Source organism: Mirounga angustirostris, unplaced genomic scaffold (genome assembly GCF_029215605.1).
Source record: "Mirounga angustirostris isolate CCGP_5_RB_7025 unplaced genomic scaffold, mMirAng1.0.hap1 SCAF_7, whole genome shotgun sequence".
In the NCBI taxonomy this organism is placed as follows: domain Eukaryota; kingdom Metazoa; phylum Chordata; class Mammalia; order Carnivora; family Phocidae; genus Mirounga; species Mirounga angustirostris.
This window is the reverse complement of record NW_026991715.1, coordinates 62,818,170-62,832,452: the sequence shown is the minus strand read 5'-3', so window position 1 is coordinate 62,832,452 and position 14,283 is coordinate 62,818,170. Positions and strand designations below refer to the sequence as shown.

Genomic DNA, 14,283 nt, shown 5'->3' with positions numbered 1-14,283 from the left:
GAGAAGGCCAGGGGAAGATAGAGGCACAGACTGAAGTGGTGCATCTATAAGACAAAGAATGCCAACAATGGCCACCAACCACCAGAAGCTAGAAGAGGCAAAGAAAAGTTCTTCTCTAGAGCCTTTAGAGGGAGCATGGCCCCGTAGACACCTTGATTTTCAACTCCCAACCTCCAGAACTGGAAGAGAATAAATTTGTTTTAAGTCATTCAGTTCATGGCACTTTCTTATGGTAGCTCTAGGAAACTAATACAGGAACTACATTTTCTAAGAACTCTGGCGGCACCTTTACAATGCCTCCCAGTTAACTGGGCTGACATCCCACCAGCACTCACCAAAGAACCCTGCTGGTTGGTCCTGATCAGTACCAGTTCCACTGGCTGGACCCAACTTATTCTGATTGGTTGATGCCCCTGCCACAGATTGTTAAATATTTAAATACCCTTCCTCCCTGTAACGTAAGCTATCAGGTAACCAATACTATCACCTTTAAAAGTATTTTACTTTGGGCGCCTGGGTGGCTCAGCCGTTAAGTGTCTGCCTTCAGCTCAGGTCATGATCCCAGGGTCCTGGGATGGAGCCCTGCATCAGGCTCCCTGCTCCGCGGGAAGCCTGCTTCTCCCCTCTCCCACTCCCCCTGCTTGTGTTCCCTCTCTCACTATGTCTCTCTCTGTCAAATAAATAAAATCTTTAAAAAAAAATAAAAGTATCTTATTTTATTTATTTATTTGAGAGAGAGAGCACAAGAGCTTGAGCAGGAGGAGGGGCAGAGGGGGAGGGAGAGAATCTCAAGCAGACTCTGTGCCAGAGTGGAACCCATGGGAGTTTCAGTCTCACAACATCCAGAACATGACCCAAGCAGAAACCAAGAGTCCCACGCTCAACTGACGGAGCCACCCAGGCACCCCAATATGATACATTTTGTAGATGGAATTATTGTTTTAAATTCTAGCTCTGCATCATCCAAATGCAAAGCATACCTGAGGGCCTTCAACCACTGAAATCTTTGTATCTAGACAACATAAATGACTTTTAATATCGGCTTAAACTGAGAAAGATATATGTAGGGATTGTAGTTGTTGCTGTTGCTTTTTACACCGGGTATCTATTTCCGCTTCTTCTTAAACAGTAGCTAATTTTCTTCTAAGGAATCATTCCCTTCCCCCTATCAGTGTGGACATGGCCCCCTACTACAGGAATGATCACAATACTCTGAACTGGCCAGTAAGAGCATCAGTCCTGTTGGCCTCAGAGACTCAGGACGGTAAAAAAAATCTACTCAGGGCCAATGAAACACAGTTCAGGACTTGGATTAGGGGATAGGGGAGGATATTCTCTTTTCTACTGGATTTGAACCAGGAAGATAAAGCCTTGGCAGTTTTGGCAGCCATCATGTAATCAAATGGAGCCTGAGAATGAAGCCAGTGCAGAAAGCAGTGCATGAGATGCAGAAAGACCAGATCTTGATGACACTGTTCACACCAACCATACCTAAAGCTAGTTCCACGCTCAAATTTTTCAGTTACATGGCCCCAAAAAGTCCTTTCTTGACTTCACCCAATTTGGATTGGGTTTTCTGTCACTTGCAACTAAAATAATCTTTCTATAAAATGACCTATGTTATGTTATTAGTTTAAAACTAGATGAGATTTTCCTACTGTTAAGAATGAGCCTCCTATGACCACAGAAAGAGTCTCTTAAACAATAAAATAGTTTGACTCGAATGAATAAACAAACTACATGATTTCTACTGTATTATATGATTACTTTCATTATAATAATCAGTAGCTGATTATATAGAAGATTTGCCAAATATAGTAAAGCCATAAAGGTAGGTGATTGTGAGACAAAAAGTAAAAACAGTCTGCAATTTAAAAATAATCTAGCTATAGAGGAAAAAAAACCTCAAGATATTCAGAGAAGAGTTAGAACTAAACTGTGTACTGAATCTGATTCATCAAATTAGAGCAACTATTCTATTTCATGAGCACTGATCATACAACTTCTTAAGGCAAACTATAATTTAGTAAAACCCTAATTACAAGGCAAAATACACTTCCTTTGACATCAAGAGGTTAAGTCCAAAATTCCTATGCACCTATGTTATAAAATCTAAATGTATTATCTGATCTCTTTTCCAATGAATTAAGATAGAGAAATATGTCATTTTTAATATTACTTATAATTTAAGGGATTTTATTTCTATTTTAGGTAATTTCTGATGCTACTTATTAGTGTCTATAGGGAAATGCACAAGGGTTTTTGACTCAGCCTCTATCTGGTCACAGTAATTTTCTTTTTGGTATCAATCTCTCAACAGTCAAAATTAGCCTTGAAAAATTAAAAATAGAAAAAAAAACAGTTTATAGCAACTTAGCTTCCTTTCAAACATTTACTTCCATGAAAGTAGGCCTTTCTCCTACACTGTTTTAATTTAAGGCAGAAAAATATGTTTTGTTCTTCACTGTTTTGAAGGTTGTTTTTGTAGAAACAAGCAAACATAAAAGCATGAGAACTGCCCCCTGAACTAGCACTACAGTCCATCTGGCCCAATAAATGATAATTGACTCAAATCTCGACTGACTTTTCTGGTAGACACTCAACTCTAGCTTCCCTGCATTCTTTCTGTACTTATGATAGCTTACAATTCAACGTTGTTTTCTTTCATTTTGGGGGGCGCCTGGGTGGCTCAGTCGGTTAAGTGTCTGCCTTCAGCTTAGGTCCTGATCGGGATCGAGCCCCATGTCAGGCTGCCCGCTCAGTGGGGAGTCTGCTTTTCTCTCTCCCTCTGTCCCTCCCCCCACTTGTGCTCTCTCCCTCTCTCTCAAATAAATAAAATCTTTAAAAAAAAAAAGTTTTCTTTAATTTTTTAACATGTGTTAGTTTTATTTCCCCCAATCAATCCAAAGTTAGGGCCTAGGCCCCAGGCTCTGGGGAAGAAAGGGTCCTAACTACAGAGTCTAGTTCCACATAAAAACCTGGTCCCTGGTCCCTAGTCCCTGAAAACACCCTGGACCATAACAGGAGAGGTAGGAACAAAGGGAACCTTGCAATTTATCCAGTTCAACCCTCTAGTTTTAGAGATAAGAGGGTGAAGGACTGAAGTACTTTTTTTTTTTTGCTTAAATAATTTTAATTTTTTATTGTTATGTTAATCACCATACATTACATCATTAGTTTTTGATGTAGTGTTCCAGGATTCATTGTTTGTGCATAACACCCAGTACTCCATGCAGAACGTGCCCTCTTTAATACCCATCACCAGGCTAACCCATCCTCCCACCCCCCTCCCCTCTAGAACCCTCACTTTGTTTTTCAGAGTCCATCGTCTCTCATGGTTCGTCTGGACTGAAGTACTTTCAAGAGACTTGTCTTACAGCTAAATGGGGGAAGTGCTGGAGGTAGAAAGCAGACCTCTTGACCCAATGCTCTTTCTACCACACTAAGCAATTCTGCCAGAGTCCGGATCACGGCAGAAACATGTTTACTGATTCTCACGGAGTGGTGTAAGTCCACGCTTTGCACAGAGTAAAACAAACCGAAGCCATTCAAGTATAGGTCTGGGGACCAGCAGCCTCCTTGTCACCTGGGAGCTTGTTAGACAGGCAGAATCCCAAGCTACACCCCAGACTCCTGAATCAGAATCTGTATTTAACAGGATCCCAGATGATTTGTGTGCACACTAGGAAGCACCGAGGCAACGTGCACTGCAACCTCTGACTCAAAGGCATTGCAAACTGATTACATTAAACAGTGCTTCTCACCCCTAGCCGGGGTCCCCCTCAGACCAGTGAAGACACAATCTTCCTGTAGTGTAGACTCTACAGGAAGCCAGGGTTGAGAACTACTTTACTTAATTCACTGAAGTTGCCATTTTAAACTCTGAGAACAGAGTCAGCCAAGTAATCCATAGCTGTCTCAGGAGAAATGGCCACAAACAACTCCCAACCTCCAAGAATACCGTGGCTCGCTTGGAGCTCTCCATATGCTGAACTGGCCTCTGAATTCTCAGCTTGAGTGAATTCTCATCTTCACAGTACCAAGACTGCTTTTTAGGTGGTCTTCATGACCACCTCAAACCCTGCTTTCTGGCAACTTGCCCAGCTTTGACCCAAGCCTCTTTAACTGCCATTAATCTCATAACTTAAAACCACCGCTGTGCCATGTCCAACTACACTTCAGCCATCAGAACTCCATACTGCCCATCCACAACAAAGCAGGTTGCTTCACTCTGTCACTGTAGAAGAGAAATAATAGGAAATGTCACCACTAATGGAAAAAAGAACACTCCCTCCTCTCAGTCAAAACTCAAGTTATCTACACAGAATACCTTTCACCTTACAACAAAACAAGGAATAAAGACCTAAACGAGAAAAACAATACCATCAATGTGCTAGATGAAAACACAGGAATATACATATATAATTTCATACTTATATTTATATATGTATTTTAAAGATATTTTAAAAACAGATAAAAACCCCACAGTCATAATAAAATTTTGATAACTTCTACCCCATGGAAAAAAATCTTAACACCATAAAGTTAAAAGACAAATAACAAAATGTGAAAAACAGATCTGTAGCCCATATCATAGAAAAGGACTAATTTTGTTAGTATATAAATAGTTTTAATTTCCCCAATGTATTAGTAGTTCCAATAAACCAATAAGAAAAAGACCAACTGGGCACCTAGGTGGCTCCGTCGGTTAAGCAGCTATCTTCAGTTCAGGTCACGACCTCAGAGTCCTGGGATCAAGCCCCGCATCGGGCTCTCTGCTCAGCGAGGAGTCTGCTTCTCCTTCTCCCTCTGCCCCTCCCCCCTCACTCGTGCACTTGCTCTCACACACTTTCTCTTTCTCAAATAAAAAAAATATTTAAAAAATAAAAAAAAATAAAGAGACCAACAGTTCAACAGGAAAATGAGCAACGATATAAAGAGTTCACTAAAGAGGAAGTACATATGGATATTAACCATATAAAAATAAACCTGTTTTACTCATAAGATACATTACCCATAAGAAAAATACAAATTAAAACTATGTGATACCATTTTTTTACCTATCAGATTGGCAAAGATCAAAAGCACTGTATTGTGTGTAGAAAAAATACACAGGCACTGTCATACATTGCCATGGGCAGGATAGTTTAAATTAATGTAACTTCCCTGGGGAACAAGTTGGCAATAACTATCCAAATTAAAAATGCACATATCTTCCACCCAGAAATCCATCTTACAGATATAGTTGCACATGCAGGAAATAAAATTCATGCAATGATACGTACAAAGTATTGCTTTAATAGCACTCTATTGGAAACAACCTAAATGTCTATCAATGAAGTTAAATTATGGTATATCCAAATAATGGAATGTTATGCAGCCATAAAAAATTAGTAAGTTCTATAAGTATTGATATGGAATAATAACTAAGATCATTAGGGGAAAAATGTGCACAAAAGTATGCATGTATGTATATTATGCTACCATTTATTTAAATACAACTGCATGTGTTAGTGTGTGCACTGAATATATCTGGAAGGATACCCAAGACACTGGTATCATTGGTGACCTCTGAAAGTTTGGGTGAGGACAGTGGAAGGTTAGAAAGGAAACTTACTTTTTTAGGGCACAAACCCGTCTGTGCCTATAAATAACACTTCATACTGAACAAATACTTCACTGACTGCCCTTTGAACATATGCCTCCAGGTTATCACACTGCTGTAATAAATTCCAGTTTTGAACTTCTAGGGAGAAAATGTCCTGGAAGCTATGTAGAACCCTACAGAGACAACCAAGTTTTCTAGTGCAGTGCTGACTGAGTATTGGATGGGGATCTAAGGATTTCCTAACAGAACAAGTTTGTGTCTGCTTTCTCACAAGTTGCCATAGGCTATGCCACCCAGAGAGCTGTTATGCCTGTTGGAATCCAGCTATCCAAATAATTATAGGGTTTCTGTTCTTGAATTTTAATAAGGGTTTAATGATCTTCTCTAGAAAAACACTGCTATCTAAAAAAAAAAAAAATTATATATTGGTGCTTATCTAAGAGGCCTCAGCTCCACCTTGCAATAAAGTATTTCATATAGGACTCAAACTCAAGTGTACTGCCCAGAATGACCAGCTGCAGGAAGGGCTTGGCAAAGCCATTGGGGAGCAATTAAGACAAGCAGAAGTTTCTAGGTCACTGCCAACACTGATCAAACAACAAGACCTTCAGGGTCAGTGGAACCTTGAGGAACAGTCCAAACCTAGGCCACAGATCTCAGGTGATTATTCTTTCCCTCAGTAAGAGATCAAATCGATACTACCAGCAGCTGCCCATAGCCAATTAATCTTAGGGGTGAAAAAAAGAAAAAAAACAGTGCTGCTGAAAAGCAAAGATTACACTGGGTAGATCAGGCATTAAACTAATATCTGTCCACTTTTTAAAAAGCCAAAGTTAGATAGTGTAGGAAAGTAATTGTTAAGGATTTAGAGATCCTCCAGAACACAATTCTAAATATGTTAGTGTGTCCCCTCCTCATGCCCACTGCTAATACCTACTCAATCTCACTAACTCTGGTTTCAATTTCTGATCCCTGTTAAACCTTCCAAATGCATGTGTCAATCCTGGCACGGTCTACTCTAATGCCTCTGAGTCAGTATCAAGAGTGACCAGATCCAGTCAAAGTAATCCACTGGTAACTCATGGTAACTCATGGGTAAGTAAACCATTGACTCACCTAGGTAAAAATTTCAAAAGACCAAAAACTCAAGAAACCAAAACCCAAAAGTAAAAGTGAGGATATAACATACTTCACCTTTGAAAAAGAGCTTTGTACATCTCTAATCTTCCCTGGTCTTATAGTATTTTGGAGTTTATAAAACATAACAGTCATTTATTAAATAGCCCACGCTCATTTCAAAACTTTCTAGGGAAGAGGAATGGAGACGCAGCTCAGCTCCAGCTGAGGAAGCTGGGGCTGTCCTTTTAAGAAAAATTAAATCTTCTGGCTGGGTCCCATCCAATAAAGGCTGAAACCCCCTTGCTTTACCATTTGCACAACACAACCTATAATTATTGCTTTTATCTGTGTGACCTAATGTGTGAATGCCTACTGAACACATTTGTTCATGAGCTGGAAATTAAACCACACAAAAACACTGTGACCATTGGCCCTTGACTACAGGTTCTCTGGCTCTTCCCAATTAAAAGAGCTTTCTTAGCATGGCCATGGTATGAAACGAAAAGAGAATCTGTAGGATTTTAACTGAAATATTCTCTCTACAGCAGCAGTGTATCAGAGGGTTACACTGCCTTCTATCACAATACTTAGCTCAGCAGTGAATCTTGTTTACATTAGCACACTCACTATATACTTCTATTAGATTTAAATTTCTAATCAACCTATAAACAAAGCACAGAGAACTAATTATAATTAATGAACAAAATCTAAATATTATAAATCTTGATGATATAAAAATAATACTATAATTGAAAAATCAGAAGGCGAACAGGAAGGAATGTGGGAGACAGTATAAGCACATTAAGTTCCTCATCTATCACAGCAGAAATCAATCATCATTGTCCAAAAATGAGTAAGTAGAAGTACATTGTTTAAAGTTACAGGGATAACTATGAGAATAACTAAGGAGTTATTCTTCATCAATAGAGGCTCCAATAAACAAATGTAAATCATCCATACAATGGAATACTATGCAACCGTCAGAAATAATGAGATATTTCTCTATATGCTCACGAAGAAAAATGCCATGATATAATGTTAGGTGAAAAAAGTAAGTTACAGAACAATGACCCCATTTATGTAAATATATTATAAATGTGCATTCATATATATACATATTCTACATATATATATACATATAGAAAAACTATAGAACTGAGTCAAAAGAGAGGGAAGAAAATATTTTCATCTATATTTTATATATTTATGTATTATCAGAGCTTTACAATGGCCATATACTGTTTTTCCTTGTAAAAATTAAATAAAACAAATAAAATAAAGACCCAACCCATGAAATAAAAAGTAACACTGTGCTAGGAAGACTGAATTAGGAAAGTTCATTAAAACTTTCCTTCTACTCTAAAATCAAAATTATTCTAAGAACCATAAAATGTTCTTGTATACAATATTAATTTTTGTTTTTACTTTCTCTCCTTTTTAAATTAACCCTCTAGTTGCTAAACCAAAAGAAGGGTGATAGATACTTCTTCCCTAGAATTACAGCATATCTTCACTTTGTTTTTCAAGTGGGCATTCTTTTGGCCACTTAAAATTTCGATTTTAAGGGCTTTCAATTTTCTATTTCATTCAATAAAAACATATGGAGAAGCCTGGCACTGTGCTCATTTGTCTAAAAACCTGTTTGTTTGTTTTTTTACAATAGTCCTGGCTCCCTTTCCCTGGTAAGACTCTCAGGCCTCCCATGTCCCCCTTCTTTTCACCTCCAGCCCCTTCCTGACTTTGGAGATGAGCAGTACACTCACTACTCTCCCCTTCCCCAAATGGAGGTCAAAGCACAGCAAAGCACAGTGGCCCTAAGGAAAAAAGAGCAGAAGAAAATAAGCCAGTTATCAAATCAGAAAAGGTTACTGAGCCAATTTGGTGACCTCATCTGAGGAGAGCATGCATTTATTTGTTTACACGTACCTACACAGCCTGTTCATTTTAAACAGGATTTTAAAGAATGATTACAATTTAAATGATGCTAAATCCCTTCCCTTTCTTGGAGCCAAAGCATCAAAAGTAACTTTAAATCACATTGGTTCCATTTTCCTTATTAACACTTTCAACCGATATCTCTACAGTATTAAATTTCACTATTAAGCATTTTGTGGGATTTCATTCTCCTTTTCCTCTTTTGATTTTTAATAATGTTTTCAGGTTTTCCAACTTGCCCATTTTGAGTTTTCAATTTTCAGTTCATAGATGTGGGACCTCCATCTGTGCCCTCATACTTTTTTTTATATTAAACAATTTGGTTTTGCGTCCTAGAGCATTCTTGCTTATTTGTGCCCGAGGAATGGCCAACAGCTACTGTAACTGATTAGAGGGCATGTGGAAAACCGGGTGCAGAAAAATAATTTTTCTCTGTTTCTACTTCCAATTTAACTTTATAGAGATTTACCATATTTTGTTTGCTTCGTTAAAATGTTCTCAAAGGTTTATCATTGCTTTTCTAATATCATAGCTTAAAAAACAAACATATAAATGACCCACATTCTGAACTTCCCTGTCTTGATTTCTAGATTTAAAGTTACTCCAAATCTTATTCCTTTCATAAGTAATTCCTTTTTTATAACATTATCTCTTCTAAGCAAATCATTCAAGGGAATTAAGAGTACTGAAGTAATTTTATACTTAAAGTAAATTGAAAGAAATTTGATAGTCTGACAGAAGAAAATTATCAGGGTAGCAAGTTGTCACTTTGATTTCAAAGCACTATTCTTGAAAAGTGGTACAAATAATTTAACTTACCTAGTTTTTCAAGAAATACAGGGTACCTGAGTTTAAGCAGTTTTACTCCGAGAAGGCTCGTGCTAGGAGGGTGGGAAAGAGGCAAAGAGGGAGTGAGTAAGGCCCTCCTGGCATGGTTGCCATACTAAGTACCATAACATGGGTGGCTTAAAACTACAGAGATATATTATTCTCTTACCATTCTGAATCTGGAGGATAGATGTCCAAAATCAAGTTGCTGGCAGGGCTATGTTCTCTCTTTAGACTCTAGGGGAGAATTCTCCCGTGCCTTTTCCTAGGCTCTGGTTGTTGCCAACCTGTAGATGCATCACCCCAATCTCTGCTTCTGTCTTCATGTGGCCTTCTCCCTTGTGTGTCTATACCTCTGTGTCCAAATCTCCCTGTTCTTACAAGGACACCAGTTATATTGTACTTAGGAAACAATCTAATCCAGTATAGCCTCATCTTAACTTGATTACATCTGCAAAGACCCTATTTTCAAATAAAGTCACAGGTACAGGTTCTGGGTGGACATGAATCTGCGGGGGGGGGGGGGCACTATTCAACTCAGTACAGATGGCAAAGCAGAAGGAGGTGAGAGAAAAGTAGTCACACAGCTCCTGCACCTAACACAGAGGCAGCTTGCCCAGAAGAAAAGCCAAGGTAGGACAGAGTCAATGGCCAATACTTCAGAAGCTATTGCAGCCTGAGCACACGAGGCCAGATTTTCATGGCTCCTGCTGGAAACCGAAAGGGTTTTGACCAATCACAGGGAAGAAGATACTGACAGCCTTTAGAGAAGGCTGCACAGTTGTAGTACAATTACTGCTTTTTGTCCATGGGGCCTGGATAATATGAGATTGAAGACTTTACTAAAATCATTCTACTTGCCAAAAAGCATTCAATATCCACTATGTGGATCAATACCAAGTACACGGCAAACTCACACTGTCGACAGAGAAGAGGGAAGAGGTGGAAAAAGAGAAGGAATATGTTATCCACTCAGACTTTTTTATTAATGTAACAAAAGTTTCCAGACATATTTCCCAGAATGAGTCACAATCTGTGTCCTTATAGTCATTTCCATTGCAAGCCTGTGCGTGTTTAAGCTCTGCTACTGAATGTCCTCTCCTTCTGTATCTTTTATCAGAACTCCTGCTTCCTATAGCTTGATATGAGCAAGTCTCAAAGAAGAAGGAGGTCTGTTGCCTCTGCATCAAGGCAGGAGCTATGAGAAAGCTGGGCTGATATAATGCAATAGCAGAAAGAACAGAAGCACACCCTCTTGCCTCACACTTACGTTACAAATCTTTGGGAGACATCATTTAATACCTCTTCTTCCTTTCCAAGAGTTAATCATGTTCTTCCACTGCTGTATTCCCAATCTTAGGTTTGGAAACAGACCAGTTGAACTGATGATCAGATACCTACTAATAGCTTAAAATCTGTATTTCTTAAATTTACATTTCATATAATGGCAATAAACACTAGTATCCTTCAAGAAGTTTTGCATTCTTTTAAGTGTTTCTTGAGTCTTCTATAGAATAATGGAGACTAGACTTACCCTCCTATCTTAAACAATTAGAAAACCAAACAAAAAATGTGAAATCAGAATTTTCAGATATGAGACACAGGCAGTGCAGGACAGTGATCTCTTAAGAGATGGGAAATAAACACAGTGAGCTCTACAAGTGTCTCAGCTCAGTGGCTGGAGAAAGTTCTTGTTAAAGAAAATACAAAATGGCAGATGGTTCCATAGTTTGCCTAAATAACCTAAGAGAATCAACAGAAAAAGTAATCAAAATGAATAAGAGACTTTCAGAGAGTGGCCAGGAAAAAGATCAACATATAAAAATCAATAATTTTACAAATGTAGCAATAATCAATTAAAATCATAAAGATAAAATGCACCATTCCATGAACAAAAACATGAACAAAAAATGTCAAATATTCAAGGAATATACCTACCATGTCAGGAAAACACTACAAATTTACTGTAGACCGTGAAAAAAATCCCAACAAGTTTTTTTATGAAATTTGTAAAATGATTCTAAAATTTATGTTAAAAAAAAATCTACAGGAGTAGTCAATTTTTTTAAAAAAGAGCAATGAATGGTATAATTATCAGATATCAAAATTAACTAAAGAGCACTAGCAATAATTAAAATCTATGTTTTTGTGACAGAGAAGAAAAATAGATCAAGGATTAGACCATGGAGTCTAGAAGTAGACTCATGTTAGAATTTAATATATAATAAAAAAATTGGATCATAGATGGAAGAATGGATGAGTCAATAATAAACATGAAGTCAACTGGTTCACCATTAAATAAAATAAATAAACTATATTACTATCCCACAAAATCTCCAAAATAAATTCCAGATGGATTAAAGTCCTAAATATAAAAAAATAAAATAATAAAGGTCTAGAGGAAAATAAAAGAATATTTTCAGAATTGGAAGTTAGGGAGGATTTCCTGAGCAAAACACCAACCCAGAAGCCATAAAGCAAAATAGTGGCAGACTTATTAAAAATTTAAAACTCCTATATGACAAATGATACTATTAACAAAGTTAAAAGAGAAGTGACAGTCTAGGAAAAAATATTTGCAATACATATAGGAAATGAAGGATTGATAGTCATAATATATAAGTTATTCCTATGAATCAATATTACAGAGATAAACAACCCTACAGTAAAAGAGACACAGGACATAAACAAAAAATTCCTAGAAGAAATACCAGTGACCAATAAGCATATGAAAATATGCTCAACATCAGTGTAATGAGGAAAATGCAAATCAAAACAATATATCATTTTCTACCTTTGAGAATGAAAAAATTAAAGATCAGCAATATCTAATTTCTTATAGTATGAGAAAATGGGCATACTCATATACTTTTTGATGAGAAAATTAATTGCTACAGTGTGTTTGGAGAGAAATTTTGTCCACATTCTTGTTCATTCATCAAATACTATTAGCACCTACTTCATACATGTATTCTACTATGCCCCAGAGATACAGCAGTGAACAACACAGTCAAAGGTTCCTCTCCTCATGGAGCTTGCATTCTGGAGGACAGAGTACAGGGTGGAGGGGATAACAAAGAACTAAATACATAAAGTAGGTGGTTTTAAGTGCAATAAAAATAAATTAGGGTAAGGGGGATTGACAATTATCCGGGAGTTAGATGCTATTTTACATAAGGTAGGTAGGTAGCAGGTCCTCACTGGTAAGGTAAGCAATGATCTAACAAAAGTAAGGGAATAAGTCATAAATCTATCTAGGGGAAGAACACACTAGACAGTAGGAATGGGAAGTGCCAAGGCCCCATGGTATAAACAGCAGGCATCTTAGTATGGCTGGAGCAGAATGACAGAATAAGAGAATGGTAGAATGTAAGACTAGGGAATGACAGAAAGGGTATAGGGACCAGTTAGGCCTTGGAAGTCATGAACAAAGCTTGGATTTTATTCCTAAAACTGGAAGTCACTGGAGGGCTCTGAGCCACGGAGTTCTACAACGGGACTCACATTCTTAAAAGATCACTCTAGCTGCTGTTTAAAGACCAGATTCTAAATAGGCAATAATTAGGAAGCTATTGCAATAAGCCAGGCGAGAAATGACACAGCCTGGGCTAAAGTGGCGCAGTCCAGGTGGTGAGAAGTGGTTGATTATGGATGTATTTTGCAGATTCAGTTAGTAGGACTTACTAATGGATTAAACATGGATGCACAAGAAAGAAAGGAGTCAAAAAGAACCTCAGGTTCTTGTCCTGAGCAATTGGAAGCTAATATTTCTTGAGATAGGGAAGTTTGTAGAAGAAGCAGGTTGGGGTAGAGAGGGAAAAGGTTAAGTAAAAATGAGTTAAATGTACAATGCCATGTATACAAATGGAATGTCAGTTAGGTTGCTGGATATAAAAACTGGGAAGTTCAGGGACATGATAGGCATCAAAAATACAATTTTAAGAGTCATCAGTGAATACATAGTATTTACAGCCAAGGAGCTATACAAGATATCCTAGAGAGCGAGTCTAACTAGAGAAGAAAAGAAATCCAAAGATTGAGCCCTGGGGCACTCCAGTGTTCAGTTGGGAGATGAGGAGGAACCAACAGAGGAAGCTAAAAAGAAGCAGTCTCAAGGGAGAATGACACTGATAAGTCAGTGTCCCAGATGCTAAGCAAAGAGTATTTTCAAGAAGGGAGTGATAACTGTGCTAATTTTGTAGTATCTGTCAAAATGCAAAGTGAGAATAGTCTCTCATTCAGCAATTCCATTTTGAACTGTTTATTCTACAGAAATATATAAGCACACATGAAAACTGCTCTCTGCGTGGATATTTTTAAATTATCATTTGTTAGAGCAAATTAAATGCTCATCAATAGGGGACTGCTTAAATTATGGTACATGTGAAAAAGAGAATAAAATGGAATAATTAAAATAAATGGGAGAGGTAAGTTACTGAGATGGAATGATCTCTGAATATTAAGTTAAAAAAACTACTTGAAGAATAATCACGTGGAATGACTGATTCCAGACACATGGAAAAAGAAAACATATATGTGTATGTTACCTGCAGAATAGGCAGGATAGTGTGATGAGAGAACATATGAGCTCCAAAACAGACTTCCTGGGATATAAATTTGGCTTGTTACCTTAGGCAAGTTGCTTAACTTTTCTTGGCCTTCCTTCCTCCCTCTATAAAATCCCTCAAAGGGAGGTTATCTGAGGATTAAATGAATTAATATACAAAAAGGATCAGTGTCTGATACATAGCAATCACTCAATAAGTGTTAGAAATTAATAATATCATAATAAT

General features: G+C 37.6%; 1 protein-coding gene across 14 annotated transcripts in view; it reads right to left on the bottom strand.

Moving 5' to 3' along the window:
• Positions 1-14,283, bottom strand: part of ATG10 (autophagy related 10) — a 232,731-nt gene that overhangs the window by 180,814 nt on the left and 37,634 nt on the right. The window contains exon 2 of one of the 14 annotated variants that reach the window (XM_064596331.1): positions 9,482-9,543. The exons of the other annotated variants lie outside the window; for them this stretch is intronic. The gene's annotated coding sequence lies outside the window, so the exon portion shown is untranslated. The remainder of the gene's footprint in view (positions 1-9,481; positions 9,544-14,283) is intronic. 14 annotated transcript variants of the gene reach the window in all.